The sequence below is a fragment of the Belonocnema kinseyi genome, chromosome 6 (genome assembly GCF_010883055.1).
Source record: "Belonocnema kinseyi isolate 2016_QV_RU_SX_M_011 chromosome 6, B_treatae_v1, whole genome shotgun sequence".
Classification (NCBI taxonomy): domain Eukaryota; kingdom Metazoa; phylum Arthropoda; class Insecta; order Hymenoptera; family Cynipidae; genus Belonocnema; species Belonocnema kinseyi.
The window spans coordinates 23226838-23237276 of NC_046662.1; the positions used below are offsets into that span (position 1 = coordinate 23226838).

The 10439-nt window shown below is 29.2% G+C and overlaps 1 pseudogene; it reads right to left on the bottom strand.

Annotated features, from left to right (window-relative positions):
* The window catches only part of LOC117175297, a 32187-nt pseudogene that overhangs the window by 9177 nt on the left and 12571 nt on the right, over window positions 1-10439 (bottom strand).

The following is a 10439-nucleotide window of genomic DNA, read 5'->3' on the forward strand; positions in this document are numbered from 1 at the left end:
ATGAAAGTGATAAATTTTCAAATAAATTGAAAAATCTTCAACTGGAATAGTTAAATTTTGAACCAAAATGTAGAATTTTCAAATAAAATGATGACTTTTAAACTGAAATAATTGAATTTTCAATAACAACAAAAATAAATTTCTAACTAAGGATATTAATTTTTACCAAAAAGATAAATTTTGAATGAAAAATATGATTTGGCAACCAAGAAAAATTGGACAATTCCAGGTTTTTCCGGCTCTATAAAAATTCCCCGAGAATTCCAGGTATTCTCGGTAGAGTAGACGCTCCGAATAATTAATAATAATGATAATAATAAACATTGTTCCAAACAAAACTGATCGGTTTATGAAAAAAATCTGAAGATAATCGTAAGCAGGAATCTTTTTTGTCAACATTTTTTAACAAAATACATGAATTTAAAAAAAAAGATAAAATAATTAATTGAATAGTTGCATTTTAGTTACATTTTGAGTTTTAAAAAAATCAATAAAACAAAAAAAGTAATTAAAAAATAATACTTACATTTTCAACGAAAGTGATGCATTTTTAATCAAAAAGATGAATTTTTGTCCCAGAAGATTAATTTCTACAAAAATTGTCGAATTATTATCTAAAAAAGAAATTTTAGCACAAAAAAGGAATAAATTTTTAGCTACAAAAAGTTAATTTCAAACAAAAAAAGCGAATTTTCAGCAAAATATTTAATTACAGTAACATGAAGCTACTTTTACAAATAAGGAATCATTGATATTCAATTTTATATGCCAATTTAAAAAAAGAATTAAATACGCTCTCAAAAAAATTATGAAAAACCCAGGTTTTTCCGGGTATATAAAAATTTCAGGTTTTCCCAATCGACTATCACGCTGTGGAAAATTCTTTAAAAAATATAATTATATATTCATATACGTATAAATAATGGAAAATAATGTTTTGTATTAAAAAAAAATACGTGTAACTTTCTTATAATGAAAAATGAGCCATTATCAGAATTCAGTTTTGTATTATTTTTTTATTGTTAATAATTGCTCTTAAACATTGTTTCTTTACATCAAATCCACAGCACGAGGAAAAAATGACAACAATAATTTCGAGTACTCTATTACTTTTAGTACTGTTTCCAAGTGCGACAAATATTCCATCTAAAAATAGAAATTTTCCTACAGATTCTAATCGTCCTATATATAATCTATAAACTTCTGATAATTATGTCTCGATTTTCGAGTCTCCGTTTTATCTTTGCTTAGCACGGCCTTCTTTTGTTACTTCTTTGTATCTCCCACTATTAATCATTTTCATCTCAAATAGGGGCACTTTACTAGCACGGATGAGACTACTTTGAGGAACATATAATTTTTGAAACATTTATAATTTTTTATGCCCGCTATCAAGTAAGAACACGCGAAAAGAAAGAAAATGACATACATTGTACGGAAACTCAAGATTGCATGCTGAACGCGTGTGATATGTGTACACACACACATACAGCTATTACGAGATCAAACATGCAAGAATGTATCCGGCTACGGCGTAGTCTCACTCTCGATCGACGCAAAATTATCGTTCTCCTTCCCCCGATTGGCAATTTGCTTAACCGCACACGAGTTTCTTTGATACTCGTCTACTTTATCATTTTTGTGAACAAAAAGTCCTTTATCTCAGTTCTTTCGATCGAAAGCAGGAATGCCAATACTGGATGTCATTCAGCATGTGATAGGGTGACAGGATGACAGATGACAACAAGGAAAGCCACTAAACATTTCGCATGACGTACGCATGAAAAACTTGCTGAAGAACAAAAAACACGTCGAAAATAAATAGAATGAAATTACTGAAAACGAGACAAAGGAGTCAGTTGATTTCTGTGTGTCATGTCAAGAAAAAGAAACGATGTCAACCAAAAAGACTCGCGAAGTATGACTGTCATTGGATGAGTTTGAAATAGTGAAGGACCAGCTTGAAACAAGTTGAAACAGATCGAGACAAGCGAGATGAAGGAGTTGAGCGAGGACAAGAACAAAGGACGATTGTCTTGGCTGAGGTAACGGGCGGTCGATGGGAAAAATGGAAGCGAGCAACACTCGGAATTGGAAAATGTTTAGAAATGGGACAACATCAAGATGACCCATCATCCGAAAAGCTAGACCGTGAAGGATATGTTGCTTGCCAAAAGGAGTTAGTTCTATTATCAAAGCCGATGCAACGCGTTCAGAGAACAGCGGAGCGAATCAGCTGTTCGTCTCCGCAATGACAACATTGAAAATACGACCCCGTGCTGTTATGGTTGCGACGAATGACAACATCAAAATCGAGGGTGAGTCCAGTATGACCTACCTCGAGCCTCGTCCGCCCGGAGGGTATCTGGGATCACTGGATCCGGCAGGTATGCATGATAGCACGTTTTTATTTATTTTAAAGTTCATTATCTTCTCTACGATTAATGGTGCAGAGGCATGTCAATAACTTCATACACGAATATATATAATTGTGAAATATATTTTTAATTTTATTTAACATTTTTTATAGTCCACCTGGGTAAAGGGTTTTATATTTACCTTGATGTTAGGGAACATAATATGAAACGGAAGAATTATTCCAGATTTCTTCGAGAAGTAGCTGACGTACTTTTGGGTACACCTGTACTTCAAAGAAAATGTTTAGATTTTCAGAGGGCAAATATAAATAATGGAAAGAATTGTAATCAGGAAATTGTTTGACAGCTGTTAATGTCTTCAAAAAAGAAAATAGTAAAAGGTAGCCATTATAATTTTTAAAATCTGCCCACCTCGCAGACACATTTTCATCGCGCGCGGCTCGCTGCGCACGCAAACTTGAGCGCGCCCAGGGCGCGCGACTGTTGGTTCTTGCGCTTCGCACTCGATCGTTCTGCATGGACTGTTTAAAACTAAGAGTGAAAATATCGACAACAGTAATTTGGTGATTGTGAATTCTCTTTTGTTAAAACTCCTTTGGCTTTAACGAACACATTCTCATCGCGTGTCTCGTGCTTCGCACTCGAGTTTATCCCTGCAATTTTATATCATTCCCATAAATGTATATTATTCTAATTCGTAACTTGCATTGGTATTAAAACAGACAAAGTTTCATTGTCACGTTTAAAAAAATGCGCATTTTTTTTTAATTTGGTTAATAAACGTTTTATTGCAACTTTTGTCGTTTTTCCATAAACTGAATTTGCTCATTCCCAAGTCTGAGGAAACGATTCCTGACAGTAATGCTTTGGAATAATTTTTATGTTGCAAATATAACAAATAAATCTACTTTCAAAACGTAATTGGCATGAGAAGGGGTTTTTTTATTTGGACAAAAACGAGATCATTTCGTCGAACAGAAGCCGAGTTTTTGCAAGTTTATTTTAAAAAGTCATTGATTTCGGTACAATGAAAATTTCCGGTTTTTAATTTTTAGTAAAAAAAAAAACTATCAATTTGATTAAAAAAATTCCTACATAAAAGTTGGACGGCCTGTCGAGTCGCATATATTCGTATTTTTTGCGCAGTGAATTTCCGAAGTTGGTAATTTTCGGAAATTTTTCCGTGATTCCGCAAGGCACAGCGTACTGCGAGAACAAGTCCGAGTGCTAAAGACGTTATGGAATCCACACGCTTAATTTTAATCCATGAACACACGCCTGACATATTTTCTAGGTAATCAGGCCTTATTTTTGTTGTGAGTAAAATTTGTATTTGGAGGGAAAATTTGCTAATTTTAATAGTTTTGGTGTCAAACTTTTTTTTCTATTGAAACGCGACCATGTTAATTTATGTCTCAATACAATAATACACGTTATTTATTGTTTACGGTGATAACAGTATTATTCTATTTTCACATTCTCGAAACGAAACGACGTTTCTTGTCTCCCCCTCTTTCTACATTATTCTTTCTGCTCATAATGAAAAGTCAACATTTAAAGATATCCTTTTAAGAATGTTACAAAGTTATACTTTATGATAGATAAACTTGTTAACTTAAAGATACATACATCGATTGCCACGTCCAACCTCGAAAACACATCGTTTACAGTTTTATTTGCATATTAAAAAACATAATTCAGTCGTCACATATTATTTTGATATAATAAAAAATTCTTGTATAACATTAATTAATTATGAAAATATCAAAATGGATTTTTCACCATTCATAACATTTTTCACAGTGAAAATTAAATAATAATATTTAAAACTAACTCTTTTAATAAAAGTTGTTATAAAAAAATAAAGCAAGGAAATATAAATACACGATAAAGTCAGTTAATGAAGAATTTTTAATTTAGCGCGTTACCAACAGATATTAAAATCTATACAAACACCAAATTAATTGTAATTTTGACATCTTCGTCAAAAATGCTGATGAAAGTAACCATGACGCTCGTGCGGTTCTAAATAATAATCTATTGGATTAATTTCAATATCATGTGCATTCATTATACGTATATCGGATATGTTACGTGCATTTACCATAACCCGTACTTCCGGTCTACGATATACTCCACGCACCCAATAATGCCGGTCAACTATTGCAACGAAGAAACGAGTATAATGATTTTCAATTCTAGCGTAAGGTAGTTCCAAGCGGACATAATCACCAGTAAGGTTTTTTGTTAAAAGACCTGTAGGAAAGTCGCCACTCGGATCCAGTGCAATAATCGGATTTCTAGCAGGTCTGGCGTGTCTGCCGCCCCTGCCACGTCTGGCGGATCTGCCCGTTGGTTGAGCTTGAGGAGGTATGGAATATCCTAACTCTGTAAGAAGAAATAGAATGAATTACAAATATTTAGATAGAACGACTTATGAAGAGAAATGGATTTAATATAGTTTACTATATCTTGTACTAAATTCCCAAGTGTACTAAATTAAATGGTGCTTTCAGGGTGGAAATTGTGCTTGTTTGTAGAAAGTCTTCCTTTGTAAATGACTTCAAATTCACTTATACAATAGGAGAAAAAGTTTTTTTTTTTTTTGATGAATCAACTTTCAAAGGGAGGGGAATATAATTTCATTAGCAGCATATTTAAAATGATATATATGATATTATAAGATATTGTACTATTATACTGACCGAAAAAAGTTAGGCAAGCAACAAAGTATAAGAACAGGATGTTAGCGAAATTCATTTTTCAAAATATAGAGAAAACTACTGAATCCAGAATTTTCGGACAACTGAATATACTGTTTTTTTATGGGAGCATATATATGTATAAACGAGTCACTATGTCATTAATCCTTCTAAATTAGGTCATATTTTTATGATATGGACTGAAGAGATATGGAAATTGTTCTGTTCAGATATTTAAATTTAATAAATCTTTATATTCTCGTTTAAAAACTAACTTTGAAAACGTGTCCTTGGTATAATTTACACTACCACGATTTTGGAAAAAGTTCATCAATAAATGCTTAATCGATCGAACGTGTACAGCATTGAACTTATTGAATAATTGTAAATACTGAATAAGACGCATTTTTTCTTAGGTATGAGGTGAATTAGTGACACAATATGATTTGATAAGGGGAGCAGTTTTGAAGGCTAAGCAGAAAGTACGTTACTATTTACAGGGAAAAATTAGAACAACTTAGGAAAGAAAGTCGTATTTATCATACTTGAGGGAAAAATTACCTGCAAATAATGAAAATTCTACATTATCATGCGCATTTATGCAGCATTCCCAATATATTTTTAATTATTCATAAATTAAGACGACATTAGGGCCATTCAGTTTTATATGAAAGGCACCTTTGATTGCTGACCGATTAAAAAAATAATCTCGGGTTCGGAACAGAAAACAGATTATTATATTATTTCAATCATAAGATTTATGGTGAACACTTTAATTTTATATTCCACTTCTTAGTATAATATAAATACCTATACACTACCATAGACTAGGGGTAAGCTGCGCCTTTAGGAAAACCCGGTTCACTCGCAACTTTATTTTATATCTTTAAATATCTCTTTCCCTAAATAATTGTAAGATAAGCGATTATTTTTTCTTTACATGCTAAAATTAATATAAAATTCTGTTTTGTGCAGATTCGTTTGTTATAGCGAGTAAGAAGTGCATTCGTATAAGATTGTTGGTTTTGGAAATTTGGTAAGTTTCTTTAAGAAATAAACAAAAATACCGTATGAAACTGGACAGTATTAGCAGTACAACTAAAGAATGCTAATTATGATTACGGTTTCATTAGGCGAAGAATACCAAAAAAATATTTTTATTTCTAAGATTTTTACGAAAAAATGACCATACAAATGAGAATAAAAACTTAATTAAGTAACTTACAAGGATAGTAATATAAAAGTGGATAATAATATATGTATACACATTTAAAGAAGAGTTTTTCAAACATCAAGTAGAAAAACACAACGTTTTTTTATTAAATGATTGACTGAAAAGACACTAAAGAGGCTAGTGTACGTGTTACGATTCGAAAATATATTTTTTTACTCGCTCTGGCGTGTATCTTCCTAAATATTTATTTCATTACAAAAAATTATAATCATACTATAATGAACGTTTTCTAGTTATTTCCAAATATTTTCCAAAATTTGGACTGGATATCTTGCTAAAAAATGTAATAGGGGCTTGATACTTCAAACAACAAATTTAATTGATAATACAAGGCTGTCGGATTTAACCAGAAAGACAAATTTTCAGAAAACTACTCCAATCATTAACTAAAGCGGGTTAATTTTCAATCAAATAGTTAGACATTTAACAAAAATAATTGATTGTGTATTAAAAGACAGATTTTCAAACAAACAAATACATTTTTAACTAAATAGTATAATTGTGAACGAAGAGAAATTAATTGTCTACAAAAAAAGAGGATTTTTTAATAAAATACATGCATTATTTACTTAAAAAGATAATTTTTTAACCAAAAAATGAAATAGAATCATTTTCATTCACAAACGTAAATTTTTGAACAAGAAAAAAAATATTTTGAACAAAATAGTTAAGCTTGTGTTCAAATAAATGTATTTTTAATAAATTAGTTCAACTTTTGGCCGAATAACTTGATTTTCTAAATGAAAAATTTAGTTTTCAACAAAACAGTTAAATTTTAAATTAAATAAATTAAATAATTAAATCTAGAGAAAATAAACATCAAATAAATTTCAGTGAAAAAGTTATTTCAGGGCCCTGGAACCAGAATCCAACTTTAATATTGAATTGCCTAATTTTACTCCATAAATACATTTTTGTCCAGAAATAAAAAAAATAGAAGCTCAATATGAATATATGCTATGATAAAATCATGCCGATTTTCATCAGCTTTAATTTTTAAAAAACCGTTTGAATCGGATGAAAACTGTAGTCGGAAAATCAATTTGTCCAGAGTCGTGATTTTCGTCCCACTGTGCAGCGTTATAAGTTAAATCTTCAGGATTCAGCAACCAAAGAATTCAGATAAAGAATTAGCATATCTAACGTGTGGGAAATAAGTCAAACAATTATTGGGGAATTATTTCTATGATTTTTTTTAAAAAATTCCCAACTTGTCAGAAATGTTCTACGCTATTAACGGATCGTCCACTTACTACAGTACCTGTTTAAGGATATTTTTCACCCTAGTTGACAACCGTAATGTTTTAGAAACCCCCGAAAAGTAGGATAGCTTGAAATTCTCTCGAAACTGGTAAAAGAGCATTATTTTTAATTAAAAAAGGAAACAAACAACAGGAATAAAATCAACTCAAATTAGACGTTTTAAAGCTTATGTGTTTAAATTTTCTGTTCGAAGCTAGTTTTTAAACAAAAAGACAAATTTTCAAGAAAATACTTCAACTTTTAAATAAGCAGGTAAATTTTCAAGCCAAAAAGACATTTCCACCAAAAAAGGCGACTTTATCCAAGTAGTTGAATTATCAACCTAAAAACATGCATTTTCTATCAAATATTCGAATCTTCCAACAATACAAATTTTTTATTTAACCAAAAACAGTTGAATTTTTAATGCAGGAAAGCAACATTTGTCAGAAGACGGATAACGATGACATTTTTGACCATGAAACAGAAAGTTTCCATCAAAAGGACGAAATTTTAATAAGAAAGTTAAAATTTTCGACTTAAAAAGGTAACTTCGTCCTAGTAGTTCAATTGTCCATCTAAAAAGATATATTCTCAACCGATAGTATAATCTTGCAAACAATAATATTAAATTTATCCATTAACAGTGGCTTTTAATTAAAAAAAGTCGAATTTTCAACCAAAAAGTTACATTTTTAACCAAGAAAAAATGCCTTCTCCACTAAGAGATGAACTTTCAACCACAAAGATTAATTATCAAATAATAAGATTAATTTTAGAACTCAAAAGACAAGTTTTTATCACATTATATATCCAACTAAAAATGAAATAATATAGTTTCAGATAAAAAATAATTTTTGACCAAAAAGACCAATTTTCAAGAAAAAAGTTAACTTTTGAATCACTTTTTAACAAAGCAGTTCAATTAGTTGAATTTTCAATAAAAACAAAATAATTTCTGAACACATAATTAAATTTTCAACGAAAAATATGAATTTTAAACAAAAAAGCATATAATGAAAATAAGTTTTATTTTTGGAATTTCGAATATGCTTTCCAATAAGTACGAAATTTTGCTCATTTTATAAATATTTGTGCATTTTTATTAAATTCTTTTTTTACCCAATCTTTGTCTGGTATGCTTCCACATTTAGAAAAAGTGGAAAAATATTTCGATTTTTTAATTTTCTGAAGTTGCTCGATGTATGCATTCTGTACAATAAGCTTAAAAAACAACATTTTTAAAATAAATCTATCATATTCTAGAAAAAATATTAATTTGTAAAGATTTTTTATTTTTCGAGGTTGAATTATAAATGTAAGACTAAGAATTGTATACATCAATAAATTATGTATATTTTAATAAATAATAATTTATATGTACTGGAAAGTGCCTAAATCATTTAATAACAAATTTTCTAGAATTTTTTGATTTATAAAAAATAAGTCTTTCATTTAATAACTTGAAAATAGATTTGAAAGAAATAAAAAAATCTGTCTTAAAATAAAAATAAAACAAATACAACTTTACGTTTACCATTGAAAATTGATAAATTTGCAATTGTAAACTTTTAAACTTGAATCAGAAATTAACAATTTTAAAATTGTCAATGAGTCTTTTCAAAATTTAACCAATACAATTTTAGTCAATTTCAAATTTAATAACTTAATAATTAAGTATTTTCAATAGTTCAATTTCAATTTTATAGCCAAAAAACTTTCTGGTTTCTTAAATTCTTTGAAATAGTAGAGTATTGAAACGAGAGACTTGATAGTTACGTACTTTGCAGTTTCAAGTATTTGTAATTAAACAATTTGCAAATAAGTGCCTGTAGAATAAAGTCAAAATAATTAAAAATTAAGAAAATTTCAAACTAACTAAAAAAAGTAATAATGTTGCGATCGAGCAATGAAATAATTTCCTTAATTTTTAGTTTTACACGAAGTACGGATTTTGTTTAGGTTTCCAGAGTTACATTTTTGAATATTTTCTATTTAAAATTGCTCTCTATCTAAAATGTTTTTAGAATAATAAAATTTGGAAGATTTAGTATTGAAAATTTTTTCCATTGTTAATGTTAAAAATAAAGATAAGTCTATTTTTTCATTTAAAAAATGTGTGTAGTGAAGTTTTTTGTTAAATCGTAATTTTTGCTTATTTAATAAAAATTTAGATTTCTAGAATTTTAGAAGCTTTTACTTTGAAATATTAAATTTAGTTTTCAGTTTCAAATTGTCAAATTTTAATCGTTTTTAAATTAAAATTGGTTGAAATTCCAAATTTCTAACTTTTAAATTATTCAACTTCGAATGCTTTTGATTAGAAGTCCCAAACTTTTCTTTTTTATGAATTGTGAATCATTCATTTGCGAAAATTCTGGTCCGCAAATATTGAACATGAGAAAATAAAAGAAGCCTTTTGCACAAGAACCTTTCAAAATGTTTCAAAATTTCATTTCATATTACCTTATCTAAATTTCACTTTAGTGTTTAGGAAATTTTTCGATTTATTTCATATTAATTTGTCATCTAATTTATACCAAAAATTTAAAGGCAGTTATGGACCTGATCGAAAATTTAGTAATGTAAATTCAAACTCTGGTTATAAGATGATGCTGAATCAAATTTCAAGACTAACCTCCAATTGGACTAATCTTTTTATTAAAAAGAGCAACCCACAGTGAGCTCTATTATTATTATTTTTATGTGTTTTTATTAAACTTTTACTCGAGTGAACCCGGTGATACATCATAGCCACAAACTAAGTCAAGTGACTGATGAAATTAGAATGTTATAAGTTAATTCAAATAATTTAATACGATGGTTGAAACCTTCTGCGATGATGTTGTAGGTGACAACAGTCACCTCTGGATGCTTTCTTAA